Genomic DNA, 15943 nt, shown 5'->3' with positions numbered 1-15943 from the left:
TGACCTTGGTTAATGTTGGTCTACCATAACTCGAATGATGTTACATCCACATTGTTTTCCTACCAGCATTGCTACATGCAAGGAGCCTCACGATGAGAAAGGACAAGCATATTCTTCCCTCCTGAAAAGCCTGGCTTAGGATCTATGATGTTGTGTGTATAATAAAAAATATTTATTGTTAGTCTTAGTCCTCTCCAGGCCCAGAGCTCCTAAAACTCTTGGAATTTCCTAAGAGTCTTTTGTTACATAAATGGATGGCCTTTTTTTTTTTTTTTTTTTTTGGATGGCTTTTTAAAAGCCCTGACATCACTAAGGCTGGGGGCTGGTGGCCAGGGAAACTCCCCATGTGATTAAGCGTGTGGGCACTGGGGATCCCTTGGTGGCTCAGCGGTTTGGCGCCTGCCTTCGGCCCAGGGCATGATTCTGGGGCCCCGGGATTGAGTCCCATGTCAGACTCCCTGCATGGAGCTTGCTTCTCCCTCTGCCTGTGTCCCTGCCTCTCTCTCTCTGTCTCTGTCTCTCTCTGTGTGTGTGTCTCGCATGAATAAATGAAAAAAATCTCTAAAAAAAAAAAGAGTGTGGGCACTTTCAGTCCTATGCCTTCAGTCCCCCACAGACCTGGGAGGAGGGATGCTAGAGATTGAGTTCAGTCATCAAGGGCCCATGATTTAATCAACCATAGTGGTATAATAAAGCCTCCATAGAAACCAAAAGAATGGGGTTCAGAGAACTGAACTCATGGATGGTGAACTCATGGAGATTTGGGAAGAGTGGCATGCTGGAAGGGTAAGAAAGCTCATGTCCCCCTTCCCCTCACATACCTTGCCCTGTGTATTTCATCTGGCTTCCATCCATATGCTTGCATATAATTTGTAATAAACCAGTAATCTATTGAGTAAACTGCTTTCTTGAATTCTATAAGCTGCTTTAGCAAATTAATCAAACCTAAGGAGGGGATAGTGGGAAGCTCTGATATACAGCCAGTTTGGTCAAAAACACAGGTGACAAGCTGATTTGGTAATTGGCATCTGAAGTGATGGGACTAAGCCTTGAACCTGTGTGATCTGATGCTACCTTCAAATGGTCAGAATTGACTTGACTTATAGGACACTGAAGTTGGTGGGGGGTGGGGAGAAACCCACACATTGGATCTGCATGCAGAATTGTAGGATCACAGCAACTTCATTAGCCTGCACCCCTTACTCTAACTCAAGAAGATTAAGCCTGCTCAGAGAGGAAACTGAGGATAGCACAAAAGTCAGTATGCATAGCAATCATTTCATCTGACTTTTGCAGCCCCAAGAGAAAAGGAACAGGTTCTGTTGTTCCTGTTTGACAGATGAGAAAACTGAACTCCAGAAAGATTAAGCAGTTTTAGTGATATCTCTTCTAAAGGCTCAAGTACTTAGGTGCTCTGACCACAGAAGGAATGGTGTGAGCTTTTTATGAGTTTTTTTTAATCCAGTTTGTGAACAGTTTCCATGACACACTTGCAGAGTCTATTTTCTGTATTTAGTATGTTTAGTATTTAATATGTTTAGGTCCAGGTTATCTCAGGAAGCCCAGTATACTTTTCATTCCCTCAAGCAAAGTTTCACTTTGCTTTGTTCGATCAGTAGTTCATTTCTCATTTTTAATTTAGTAAAACATAACTCTTCTTCCCAGACAATGAAAAGCCTGAATTAGCAATAACAGATTTCTTTTACGGGCAGAGATTCTATAAAGGGATGCTGAGCATGAAATTTCTGTGAAGAACTGAATTTTATAACATTCTGGGAATTTATAAACAAACAAACAAAGCCAGTACAAGGTGTATTGCCCTAAATCATATGGTCTTCTGTAGTTGACTGCCTTCTATTGGAGGCAGCTCTGGCATTTAAAAAAAAAAAAAAAAGTGTCACTATCGACTTAAATGGGAGGTTTATATTTGAGTCTTGCCTTTACTGCTTCTAACCTTATGTGACAATAGATGGGAAACTGGACCTTAGTTTCAACTTTCATAAAGTGAGGATAATAATACCTATCTCCTTGAGATAAGGCTAAAATTATATTGAATATGACACCAGCAACATCTCATAATAAGCAGCAGGAGTAATTATTAGAGAGGGAAAAAACTCCTATATTTTAAAGATATTTATTTATTTATTTATTTATTTATTTATTTATTTATTGCACATGCATGACCCCGGGATGGAAGGGTGGGGTAAGGGAGAGGGAGAGGGAGAATTTCTCTCTGGAATGAGCAGAGAGCCTGTCACAGAGCTCAATCCCATGACCCTAAGATACCTGAGATGAAATCAAGAGTCAGATGCTAAACCAACTGAGCCATCCAGGTACCCCAGAACTTCTCTATTTTAATAATAATAATGTAGTCATCCTGAATATTTGATCCTCTTATTATTTTTGGATTCAGTTAAACTTATTTCACATTACTAGAAATGAACTATTTAGTTTGTTGGAAAGGGCTTTGCTTTTGGAATCCAAGTTAGTAAAATTTATTTTATTGTAAAGCACAGCATAAAGATATATATAAACTATATGTCTCTTATGTAGTCTTTTATGCTTCTACTTTAAAAGAAGTAAATTCCTGTGGTCAACATGAAATGGAACCAGAGAACTTTACTTAAAAACTTGGAAAACCAACAGGCTTGAAGAAATTAGCTATGGTGAAGAATTATTATTCTTATTATTAATTCTGAAGAATTATTACTCTGATAATCCTAATCACAAAGTATACATCGTCCATATAGGGCTAGTTATACAACCATCCTGGACATTTCATTTAGTGTAATATAAATGCCTAAAAAGCTCCAGGAACTTAGAATCAAATCATTCATTATTTGCTGTCATTTAGATGATGTGTGTGAGTTCCAAAGAGTTAAAAAGAAAAGTAAGAAACCTTAGCCAATAAGTCTAGAGTGAAGGATAAAGTATTTGACTCAACTTCATTATAGAAATTCTTTTCTTGAAGTGAAATGTAAAGACGAATGGAGGTACTCATTGAATGAAGATATTTATTTATGTATATGGCTCCAATCATCTATTTTGATCCAGTGTTTTTGGTCAAGAAAATTAATTTTTAGTTGAAAATAGTAAAATAGCATTTATATAGCCCAACAGGAGTGACAATTTTGTAAAGAAGGATATACCTCAATGGTTTTCAAATTCTTCAAATGGCAAATCTGAAAATCATGATGCCTTTTGTGAAATACTATGAAATACTAATATATTGAGTTCTATCATATGTGGTAAATACTGGCTAGATGCTTATCAATATATTTTATTTCATGGCACATGGAACAACTACATTTTCCTATCTCCCTTGACTTTGCCTGGCATCTGATCAATAGAATATGAATGGACAGTGGATTATTAGATTTATTAGCCACAAACCAGCAGCACATACCTCTATGTTCTTTTTCACCTTCTATGGTGACCATGAAGGCCACGTGTTGAAGAACGCAATATGAAAGAAGCATGAATACCCAAGTCACTGCTTGAAGGAGAACTTCCCAAGAGGCCAAATAATCAATCAGAAAATTCTACATTGAATTTTGCATGGGTGAAAAATAAATCTATCATGTGATGTCACTGAGATTTGCAAGTAATTTATTATAATAGCTGGCATTACTTACTCTGACTCAAGAGTTAATAAACTGTGGTTTGAATGTTAAAACAACTTTGGAAAACAATTAGGCAATAAAGACAAGAGTATCAAAGCAAACCACTATGGAAAACGATCAGTTCCTAAGGAAGATAGCAAGTGAGGAAGAAAGAAACAAGGAAACTATAAAACAGGAAGAAGCTAATAAGATGGCATGATAAATCCTTACCTGTCAATAATTACTTTAAAATAAATGGGTTAAATTCTTTTTTTTTAAAGACTTATTTATTTATTTATTCATGATAGACAGAGAGAGAGAGAGAGGCAGAGACACAGGAGGAGGGAGAAGCAGGCTCCATGCCAGGAGCCCGACGCCGGACTCGATACTGGGACCCCAGGATCACGCCCTGGGCCAAAGGCAGGCGCTAAACTGCTGAGCCACCCAGGGATCCCGGGTTAAATTCTTTTAATCAAAAGGCATAAAGTGGCAGAATATCTTAAAAAAACAACAACAACTATATGCTGCCTACAAGACATTGACTTCATCTTTAAGGACAACATAGGCTCAAAGTAAAGGGATATAAAAAGATATTCCATGCAAATAGAAACAAAAAAAAGAACATAAGTAACTTACATAATACAAAATAGACTTTAGGTCAAAAACTGTAGCAAGAGACAAAAGTCATTATATAATGATAGAGTCAATCCATCAAGAAGATATAACAGTTGTAAACATATAAGCTCCCAACATTGGAGCATCTAAATATATTAAGTAAATATTAACAAATATGAAGGGAGAAATAAATAATACAATAGTAGTAGGGGTCTTCAACACCCCACTTTAAACAGTGGAGAAATCATCTAGGCAAAATCAGTAAGTAAACATTTATTTGAACTATACTTTAGGCCAGATGTACCTAACAGATATATACAGAATTTTCCATTCATAAAGAGCAGAATACACATTCTTCTCAAGAACACATAAAACATTCTCCAGGATAGAGCATCTGTTAGGTCACAAAAAATGTTTTAGTAAATTTAAGAAAAATGAAATCATACCAAGCATCTTTTCCAACCACAATGGTATGAAACTAGAAACCATTAATATGAGAAGCACAGAAAATTCATAAATATGTGGAAATTAAAGAATACACTTATTTTTTTAAGATTTTATTTATTTATTTATTAGAGAGAAAGCACAGCAGGGGGAGTGGCAGAGGGAGAGGAAGAACAGGCTCCCTGCTGAGCAGGGAACCCAATGCAAGGCTCAGTCCCAGGACCCTGGGATCATCACCTGAGCTGAAGGCAGGCAATTAACTGACTGAGCCACCCAGGTGCCCCAGAAGCTTCATTTTCTAATATCATCAGGTGCCCCTAAACAGCACACTCCTAAACAACCAATGGGTCAAAAAGAAATCAAGAGAAATGCTAAAAAATATCTTGAAACAAATGAAAATGGCAATATGACATACCAAAGTTTATGGTTGCAGTTTATAGTGATGAATGTCTGTATTTTTTTAAAGATTTATTTATTTATTTTAGAGAAAAAGAGAGTACATGTGCACATGGAGGGGTAGGAGAGGGAGAAGAGAAGAAGCAGACTCCCCACTGAACATGGAGACTGATGTGGGGCTCATTCTCACAACCCATGAGATCATGACCTGAGCTAAAATTAAGAGTCGTATGCTTAACTGACTGAGCCACCCAGATGCCCCAGTGGTGATAAATGCATATATTAAGACAAATAAACAACATAATTTTACACCTCAAGGAACTAAAGAAAGAAGAATAAACTAAGTCCAAAGCTAACAGAAAGAAGGAAATAAGAAAGATCAGAGCAGAATGGAATGAAATAGAGACCAGGAAAAGAATGGCAAAGATCAATGAAATGAAGAGTTTGTTTTTAAAGAGACAAACAAAATTGATAAATCTTTAGCTAAACTAAAAATAAAAGAGAGAAGTCTCAAAAATTCAGAAATGAGACATTGCAACTGATAACATAGAAATACAAAAGATTATAAGACTACTATAAACTATTGCAATTCACAAGTTTAATAATCTAGAAAAAAAACGATTAAATTATTAGGAACATACAAGCTACTAAGATTGGACCATGAAGAAAAGAAAATCTGAAATGACCAATAATGAGTAAGGAGATTCGGTTGGTAATCAAAAGCCCCAACAAAAAAAAGCCCAGGATCAGTTGAAGAATTCTACCAAACACTTAAAGTTAATAGCAGTCCTCAAACTTCCAATAATTTCAGAGGAGAGAACACACTCAAACTTATTTTACAAGCCCAGCATTACTCTGATACCAAAGTCGGATAAGGACACTACAAGGAAAAAAGCCTACTGGCCAATATTCCTGATGGATATAGATGCAAAATTCTCATCAAAATGCTGGAAACTGAACTCAATAGTAAGTTAAAAGGACCATACACCTTTCAATCAAGTGAGATTTATCTCTGGGAATGAAAGATGGAATCACCAATTGCAAATTAATAAATGTAATTCACCATATTAATAGAATGAAAGATAAAAATCATATAATCATTTCAGTAGATACAACAGCATTTGACAAAATTCTACATCATTTTATCAAAGATATAAAAAATGGGTATAGAAGGAACATAACATAATAAAGGCCATTATGGGACATCTGGGTGGCTCAGTGGTTGAGCTTCTGCCTTTAGCTCAGATTGTGATCCCCGGGTCCCAGGATCGAGTCCTGCATCAGGCTCCTTGAGGGGAGCCTGCTTCTCCCTCCGCCTATGTCTTTGCCTCTCATGAATAAATAAATAAAATCTTTTAAAAATAAATAAATAAAGGCCATGTATGACAAACCCATGGCTAATATGCTCAATGGTGAAAGATTGAAAAATTTCCTCTAAGATCTGGAATAAGACAAGGGTGCCAACTAGCACCACCTCTATTTAATAGTACTAGAAGACAAAGCCAGAGCAATTGGATAAGAAAAAGAAAGAAAGTCATCCAAATGACTTTCCTTTCCAAATGAAAGGAAGAAGGAAGATTGTCTTTCTGCAGATATTATGACTTTATATAGAGAAATCCTAAAGACTCCACCAAAAAACTACTAGAACTAATAAATCAAATCAGCAAGCTTGTGGAAATCAACTGCATTTTTATGCATTAATAAAAAATGGTGTTAGGAAAACTGGATAATCACACACAAAAGAATAAAATTGGACCCCTATCTTCTGCCACTCAAAAAAAATGAACTCAAAGTGAATTATAGTTAAATATAAGATCTGAAACTGTAAAACTCCTAGGAGAAAACATGGGGGAAAAGATCCTTGACATGGTCCTTTGTAATAATTTTTTGGATATGACACCAAAACCACAAGCAGCAAAAGCAAAATTAAACAAGTGGGGCTACATCAAACTAAAAGCTTTTACACAGCAGGAAAAAAATAAATAAATAAATAAACAGGGGCTCCTGGCTGACTCAGTCAGTGGACCATGCGACTCAATCTCAGGGTCGTGAGTTCAAGCCCCACTTTGGGCCTAGAGCTTACTTTGAAACAACAACAACAAAAAGCTAAAAAACAATCAAAATAAAAAGACACCTATGGAATGGGAGAAAATGTTTTGCAAACTTTTTGATAAAGAGTTAATATTCAAACTACATAAGGAATTTACACAATTCAACTTTTTATTTGAAAAAAAAAATCAAATAACCCAGTTTAAAAATGGGGAGAGGAAAAAAGACATCCTGGGCTGGGAGACACATGAAAAGATATTCAACATCACTCACCACAGGGAAATATAAATCTAAACCACAATGAGATACCATCTAACACCTGTCAGGATTGCTAAAATTAACAACACAAGAAACAACAGGTGTTGGCAAGGATGTGGAGAAAGGGGAATGCTCTTGCACTGTTGGTGGGAATACAAACTGGTGCAGCCACTCTGGAGAACAGAATGAAGGTTCCTCAAAATGTTAAAACTAGAACTACTCTATGACCCAGCAACTGAACTACTAGGTATTTACAAAATACAGATTTAGAGGGATACATGCACTCTGATGTCTACAGTAGCATTACCAACCACAGCCAAACTATGGAGAGAGCCCAAACGTCCATGGACTGATTAATGGATAAAGAAGTTATGTGTGAAAAAAATTAATAAAAATAAAAAAATAAAAAAAGAAGTTATGTGTGTGTGTGTGTGTGGTGGAAAATTACTCAGCCATCAAAAAGAATGGAATATTGCCATTTGCAATGACATGGATGGAGCTAGAGTATATTATGTTAAATGAAATAAGTCATGAAAGACAAATACCATATGATCTCACTCATATGTGGAATTTAAGAAAGAAAACAGATGAACATATGGAAAGTGGGAAAAGAAAAAAAATGAGAGAAGAAAACAAGTCATAAGAGACTCTTAATGACAGAGAATAAACTGAGGGTTGATAGAAGAAGGTGGTTGGGATATGGGCTAGATGAGTGATGGGTATTAAGGATTGTTATGATGAGCAGTGGGTGTTGTATGTAAGTGATGAAATACTAAATTCTACTCCAGAAACCAGTATTGCACTGTGTGTTAACTACCTAAAACCTAAATAAGATAAGATAAGATAAGATAAGATAAGATAAGATAAGATAAGATAGGATAGAAATAAAAACGGGCAGGCAGATCCTGTCTGGGTATGAGCAATGGTGCCCTTCATGATGAAGACCCTGCACATATCGCGCAGCCCAGGAGCCAGCAAGAAGTGTTCTCATTCCAGGAATTGGTTCCTTATGCACACTTAACGGTACTGGTATAAGTTTAAACACTTTTTGAAGCCATCTATGCTTCACGTGGAAGCTTGTCTGCTGGAAAAGATTTTTGGTTCAAGCAGAGCCCTCCTCCCAGGATTGGAATGAGAGTTCAAAGTCCTCCCCCAGATGAGAGAGCCCAACTCTGAGGGCAAGGTTGAAATCTTCATCATGGGGAGATGCCAATACCTTTAGCATGGCGAAAGGCTGATTCGCATTTTGGCCAGGAAGCCCGGAGGGAAACAGAGAAACAGTGTGGAGACACAATGATGCTCAGCCTGGAAATCAGGAGTCTTTCCAAAGAGAGAATGTTCATTCTGCTGCTTTCCTCTCCACTGCAGTGATGAGCAGCCTGGATGAAGCCATATAGTCACTGGAAATAGGTCAAGAGACTGTCCGGGAACCTGTTACCAAAACAGTGTAATTTTTGTGATTAGGACCTCAGTGGAAGGGGGTCGGTCTGGGTCAGGAGCCTTACCTCAGAGGCCCAGTCTGAACTCTGCCTTTGTTCCAGTGGCTACAGAGAAACCAGTATTGTCAGTGGTCTATTCACCTTTCTCCTGCATAGATAGTTGTTTAAAGAACAAATGTGAGTTACAACAAAAATAAAATTTAAAATCATAGATATAGATTAATATTGTCAAGAAAGACAATCTTACTTTTGCATGCTCCAAGATGGGAAAAAGCTAAGAACAAATGGTTGGTTCTGCTTTTTCGTAGTGTTTTGTATTAGGTGGCTGTGGCTAAGATCTTTAATGTTCCAGGGAGCTTTTGTAGATAAGGAAGAACTTTACTACTCTTTATTCTTTCATTAATACAAGTTTTGAAAAAAAAAAAAGTTTCATTGATATTAAACAAGCTTTATAAACCACCCAAAAATAATTTAAAAGAATAAAAAAATTAAAATGGGTGGAAGAACGGAATAGTCATTTTTCCAAAGAAGACATACAAATGGCCAACAGGTATATGAAAAGATGTTCAACATCACTAATGATCAGGAAAATGCAAATCAAAACTGTATTGATATTCACACTTGGTAGAATGGCTATTATCAAAAAGACAAGAGTAACAAATGATGGCAAGAATGTACAAAAAAGAGAACCGTTGTGCACTGTTGATGAGAATGTTAATTGGTATAGCCACTATGGAAAACAGTATGGAGGTTCCTCAAAAAGTTAAAAATTAAACTACCATATGATCCAGCATCCCACTTCTGGATATATAGCTGAACAAATTGAAATAATTCAGAGATATATGCACCCCTATGTTCCAGCAGCATTATTCACAATAACTAAGACATGGAAACAACCTAAGTGCCTGTTGACAGATGAATGGATAAAGAAAATATGATGGTGTGCTTGGTGGTTCAGTCACGGGGGTCTGCCTTTGGCTCTGGTCATGATCCCAGGGGCCAGGGATCGAGCCCTGCATCGGGCACCCTGCTCAGTGGGGAGTCTGCTTCTCTCTCTTTCTGGCCCTCCTCCCTGCTCATGCTCTAATTTTCTCTGTCCCTCTCAAGTGAATAAAAAATATTTTTAAGGGGATCCCTGGGTGGCTCAGCGGTTTAGCGCCTGCCTTTGGCCCAGGGCACGATCCTGGAGTCCCGGGATCGAGTCCCACGTCGGGTTCCCAGCATGGAGCCTGCTTCTCCCTCCTCCTGTGTCTCTGCCTCTCTCTCTCTCTCTCTGTCTATCATAAATAATAAATAAATAAATCTTTAAAAATATTTTTAAAAATATGATATGTATTATTATATCATAATAATTATAATATACATCTTATATGTTATAGACCTATCTATATAAATAAAATGGAATGCTATTCAGACAAAAAAGATGGAAATCCTGCCATTTGTAACAATGTGGGTGAACCTTGAAGACATTATGCTAAGTGAAATAAGAGGAAGACAAACACTGTATGATCTCACTTATATGTGGAATCTAAGAAAGCTGAACTCATAGACACAGAGTAGAATGGTGGTTGCCAGCACTTAGAAGTTGGAGGGAAATGGGAAGATGTTGGTCAAAGTGGGCAAACTTCCAGTGATAAGATGAAACATTCTAGGTATCTAATGTGTAACATGGTGACTATAGTTAACACTGCTGTATTTTATACTTGAAAATTTCTATGAAAGTAGCTCTTAAATATTCTTACCATTACACACACGTGCACACACATACACACAAATAAGTATGTGAAATTATATGTGTTAACTAACCTTATTGTGGTAATTAGACACAAGGTATATGTGTATCACATTATCAGGTTGTACATCTTAAACTCATGCATGTTATATGTTAATTATACCACAATAAGGCTGGAAAAAAATAAGGGTGCCTGGGTGGCTCAGTTGGTTTAAGCGGGTTAAGCACCTGCCTTCAGCTCAGGTCATGGTCTCAGGGTCCTGGAATGGAGCCCCACATCGGGTTCCCTGCTCAACAGGGAAGCTTCTTCTCCCTCTCCCATTACCCCTACTCTTGTTCATGCTCTGTCTCTGTCTCTCAAATGAATAAATAAAATCTTTAAAAAAAATTTTAAGCTGGGAAAAAAATAGAATGTGCTGCTATTTTGACCTTAGATTAACTCAGTTTATAATTAATTTAGAAAAAATAATGGACAATGCTTTTGAGATGCTATGCATTGATTCAGAGTAAAGAAATTATTTTGTGAAAACACTAAGGTAACTTCAACCTAGCTGTACATTTATACTACAAAAATAATTCTGTTGACTTGGGCTCGAAATCCAGCCTTTGTTGCTATAGTGCATAGAGGGTTACACTTTTTTTTTTTCATGTTGTTTCTTGCTACCTCTGAAATCTATTCCAACTTTTTAATTACCTTCAGTGGTGTTGGTTCTTCCTAATTATTCTCTAGAGACAAACCAGAGAATATTGATATGAAAGTAAATCTTGATATTTCAATGAAAACAACTTGCTGGTGGGCAGTGAAAGTGCTTCAGAAGTTAGCAGGTGATCTTTCTGCATAGTCTGTATGCAGAATAAAAATTTCTATAACCACAAACATTAATATATGGACCCTTCTGGTTATAAAAATTCTAATAATGGGGTGCCTGGCTGGCTCAGTTGGAAGAGCATGTGACTCTTGATTTCAGAGTTGTGAGTTCGAGCCCTGTGTTGGATGTAGAGATTACTTAAGTAAATAAAACTTAAAGAAAAAAAGAATTCTAGTAATAGTGTGGCATAATTTTGAAGATACAGTAATTAATACATTTTTGTATGTCCATTTCTGCTGATGCTTTAAATCTTGATTTTAAAAGAACCTGAAACTAATTTGTGTTAATTACATATACTTTACACATTCTATGAAAAGACCACCAAATAGCATTTAGTTGTCAGGATTTAAAAATCCAAACCAGGGATCCCTGGGTGGCTCAGCAGTTGACCATCTGCCTTTAGCTCCGGGCGTGATCCTGGAGTCCCAGAATCGAGTCCCACGTCAGACTCCCTGCATGGAGCCTGCTTCTCCCTCTGCCTATGTCTCTGCCTCTGTCTCTCTCTGTGACATGAATAAATAAATAAAATATTTTTAAAAAATAAAATTAAATAAAAAAACTAAAAATACAAACCAAAAACTATTTTGTTAATCAGTACTTCTTTATTTATCTCTAGTCCATAATCATTTAACATTGAACCCAAAACACAGATGCATTGTAAAGGATGCTCAGGTGGGGTTTATTAATCTCAAGATTGTATTGATAATACAATATAATACAAAAAAATGGAAGAGTAAATGGAAACTTTGTTCTGTTCTATAATTTTATAGAAAGCATGCCTTTTAGCAAAGTACAGGAAAATGGTTGCTTTTTCTTCTTTGTGACAAATGAAACTGAATAAATACATATCTCTTCCATAACACCTTTTGTATTCAGAGGTTAAACAGGCTTCTAAAGGAGCAAAATGGCATTAAATGAAATGCAAATGTTGAAAGAATATCTACATTATATATCTTTTCTCAAAGCCTTCCAGTGCTCATCAGATGAATTCTGCAATCCCATATACAGTTAGTTATCTAGAGGATTTCTACTTTAAGTATTCCCACACTTTTCAAACATTTTCAGCACCTTAACAGGAAGCTCAGAGGCTGCTGAGCCTGCTAAGGATAGACTTAATATAGGCTGATGCTGGAGTGATGTCCTGAGCCCCAGAGAGCCTTTGGGAAGATGGTTGCTTATTATAGTTACCAAACCTAGGGCAAGATGACAGTAAATTGAGGAGAAGATATTCCTTCAGGCTTCAAAAGAACAGTCATTTCTTTCTCTTGATATTACAAAGCCCAGAAGTATAAGGCAAGGTTTATCTTTGCCAAATGACCACCAACCCTTAGTCATAAAGATATGAAACCATGAACTCTGGCCAGGATAAAAACCAAACAACTAAAAAGATAGATTTTATTTAGGCGATAAAATAGGGAGAATACTATACAATATCTACTAATTTGCCTTACCCTTTTATAGGGAGGAGTAAATAATTATAGGCAGAATGATTTATAGTTGGAATACTTTGCAATCAGATGATGTCTTAGCTGAACAGAAAATGTTTATTTCTGTGTCTAGGTAGATTCAGAAAGGGACAAATAGTTCTAATCTCAGCTAACCATTCATAAGACAAAGAACAGAAAGTGGAAGATCTGCATATGGCCTTTCAGCAAGTTCAAGCAAAAGGAGAAAAAAGTCTATGGCCTGTCACAAGAGGGTCATCTACAAATCTGATGAGAGTCCTAACAAAGAATGGACAGCCAGATCTAAGTTATTTTGGGAAGGGGAGTGGTTCTTTGCAATAAGGCATTTCCTGGAACACAAAAAGGTGGTGGGATTTCAGAAAACAAAAAGTTGGGAGTCTGTTCTCTGGAAGCATAAGCCTGAAATAAAGTTAAACTTTTCAGCTCATTTATTCATCTGCTTACCCACCCACCTTTCCTGAGGACAAAACCAATTCTCCGTTGTCACGTTCTTCCTTGTTTAATCATTTCCCAGCAAAATATCCAAAGGTCAATACTTTAAAGACCAGATGCCAAATTTATTATTAAACTTATTTACTTGGTGGGCTCTCTATCATTTATTTATGCCAAGGTAAGGTCATAAAAATGTACACATAAATTAAAGTCTTATTAAATAGGTTGGAGGTCACACAGCATAGTGATTTTTTTTAAAGATTTTATTTATTTATTCATGAGAGACACAGACACACACACACACACACACACACGCAGAGACACAGGCAGAGGGAGAAGCAGGCTCCATGCAGGGAACCCGATGTGGGACTTGATCCCAGGACTCCAGGATTACGCCTTGGGCCGAAGGCAGGCACCAAACCGCTGAGTCACCCAGGGATCCCCAGCATAACGATTTTAAAGGTGTGCTCTACTGTCAGTCTTTCTTTCTTTATTTTATTTTATTTATTTATTTTGTCAGTCTTTCTTTAAATTTGCATTTTCAAGGACTGTTTATGCCTCTGGTTCCTCATCTCTAAAATGGGGCTATTTCTGCAAATGTAAATTGGTGTAGCCACAATGGAAAACAATAGCTGGTTCCTAAAAAAATTAAAAATAAAACTATCAAATGATCTAGCAATCCTACTTCTGGATATATACCCAAAGGAAATGAAAACATAATCTCAAAAAGATATCTGCCCTCAGATGTTAATTATAGTATTGTTCACAATAGCCAAAATCTGGAAACAACTTAGGAACCATAAGAAGGGCCTCGTAGTGCTAGTCATGTTGTATTTCTTAGCAGGACACAGACTACAAAGTGGTAGTAGTGATAAGTTCACTTATCTATCTATTCACTTATGATATGTGCACTTTCTATAGGTACATTATGCATTGACAAAATTTACATTACAAAAAACCCTGAGATTATCTTAAAAGTGACTTTATACTTCTGAAGTGCTTGGTTATTATATTCAGTGAAGTGTTTGAGAGGAAAAAATGATTTGCTTCTGAATTTTTAACCTGTCTTTGATCTGACACTTCTCAGCTTAGATCCATTCTTTAAAAGATGATGCCAGAAAGAAATTTTCAGGAATATGCTGAGAAAGAAAAGCAGCATATGGTTTCTGAAAGGAGGGCTACAGCCTCCTACTTTCCATCTTCTTTGCACTAACCTGTGATGCTCCTTGAGCAAAAGCCAAGTCAATAATCAAAGGGTACCCTAGGGATGCCTTTCTTGTCCCTGCCAAGAGAAAACATTCAAGGAGCAGAGAAGACCTGAGCATTTTGGATACAAAATCAGAAGATCTGAAAAGAAGCCATTAGATTTCTAAAAAGCTACAAGAACAATGGGTCTGTCTGAGGGTGGGCCAAGACATCCTGAACCACCCACCACTAACTACATTGATGTAGATGAATTTTAAAATGGAGAACTAAAAGGGAGCCAGCTGTGAACTGCTTGGGGGATGAATCATCATTGAAAATAATTAGCCCACATACAAGATGCCATTTCTGGGCACTCTGGAGGCTTGTTATTATTTCTCTTGTTCTATCTTTCCCTAAAACCCATCGCCCAATTCACATCAGTACCTTTTTATTGCAATGTCTCCTGGTTGGGACTCTGAACCTGGCCACAGACAATTTTCAATTCCAAATTTGGGTTGTTTGTGGGAAGAAATCTGTTAAACAAGCTTTTCAAGTGGACATCACTGCTGTTTTTCATATTTTTCCGCTTCAGCATTTCCCAATTGAAGTTCACTCTTTTTTATTTATTTATTTTTTTGCAGCAACTTGCATTCTGCAATCTCTTACCCATAATGCCCAAATCGAAAAAGCTCTGAAAACTAAAATTTCTCTTAAATTACTCACATGAGACTGTTTATAATGTCTATTCATTTCGCTTGCTGTGAATTTTTGTGTTTCATTTGCAGGGATTTAAATGTGTTTGTTACAGGATGCTGCTTTAGAACTCCTTGGAGATGTGATATGATTTGCCACATATGCACTGCATTACCTTTCTACACTCCACGAATTTCAGATTCCAAAGCACATCTGGGATTGTGGAGCTGTAATCAAGAATTCCTCTTCAAAAGTAGAGATGAACCGTTCAGCTGCTAAAGGGATTTAGATTAAATTTAAACAACAGGCTTATGACCAGAAGAGTTGTTAAAAATGGATATTTTCTCCCAAAAGACCATGTTAGGTGGAGAGAACCAATATTTAACCTGGAGTTCCAACTTAAAAGTCAATCCCAAACTGCCTATAGGACTCACACTCTCACATATCATGTCTTTTTCCTACTGGTAAAATAAGGGGGTAGATGGGGAATGTATCTCACCACATTTAAGAGGAGTCATCAGATTAGGAAGAAGAGAAAATGAAACATGAGTATTTTTTTTTTATTTTTATTTATTTATGATAGTCACACAGAGAGAGAGAGAGAGAGGCAGAACACAGGCAGAGGGAGAAGCAGGCTCCATGCACCGAGAGCCCGATGTGGGATTCGATCCCGGGTCTCCAGGATCGCGCCCTGGGCCAAAGGCAGGCGCTAACCCGCTGCACCACCCAGGGATCCCGAAACATGAGTAGTAGGGCAAACTTT

General features: G+C 37.1%; 1 long non-coding RNA gene across 5 annotated transcripts in view; it reads right to left on the bottom strand.

The window, feature by feature from the left end:
• LOC106557673 overlaps positions 1-15943 on the bottom strand; it is an 80614-nt gene that overhangs the window by 46190 nt on the left and 18481 nt on the right. Inside the window, exon 2 of one of the 5 annotated variants that reach the window (XR_005377580.1) lies at positions 8581-8795. The exons of the other annotated variants lie outside the window; for them this stretch is intronic. This is a non-coding gene — a long non-coding RNA (uncharacterized LOC106557673). The remainder of the gene's footprint in view (positions 1-8580; positions 8796-15943) is intronic. 5 annotated transcript variants of the gene reach the window in all.

This window comes from Canis lupus, chromosome 24 (assembly GCF_011100685.1).
Source record: "Canis lupus familiaris isolate Mischka breed German Shepherd chromosome 24, alternate assembly UU_Cfam_GSD_1.0, whole genome shotgun sequence".
NCBI classification, from domain to species: domain Eukaryota; kingdom Metazoa; phylum Chordata; class Mammalia; order Carnivora; family Canidae; genus Canis; species Canis lupus.
This window is presented reverse-complemented; position numbering and strand designations above follow the sequence as displayed.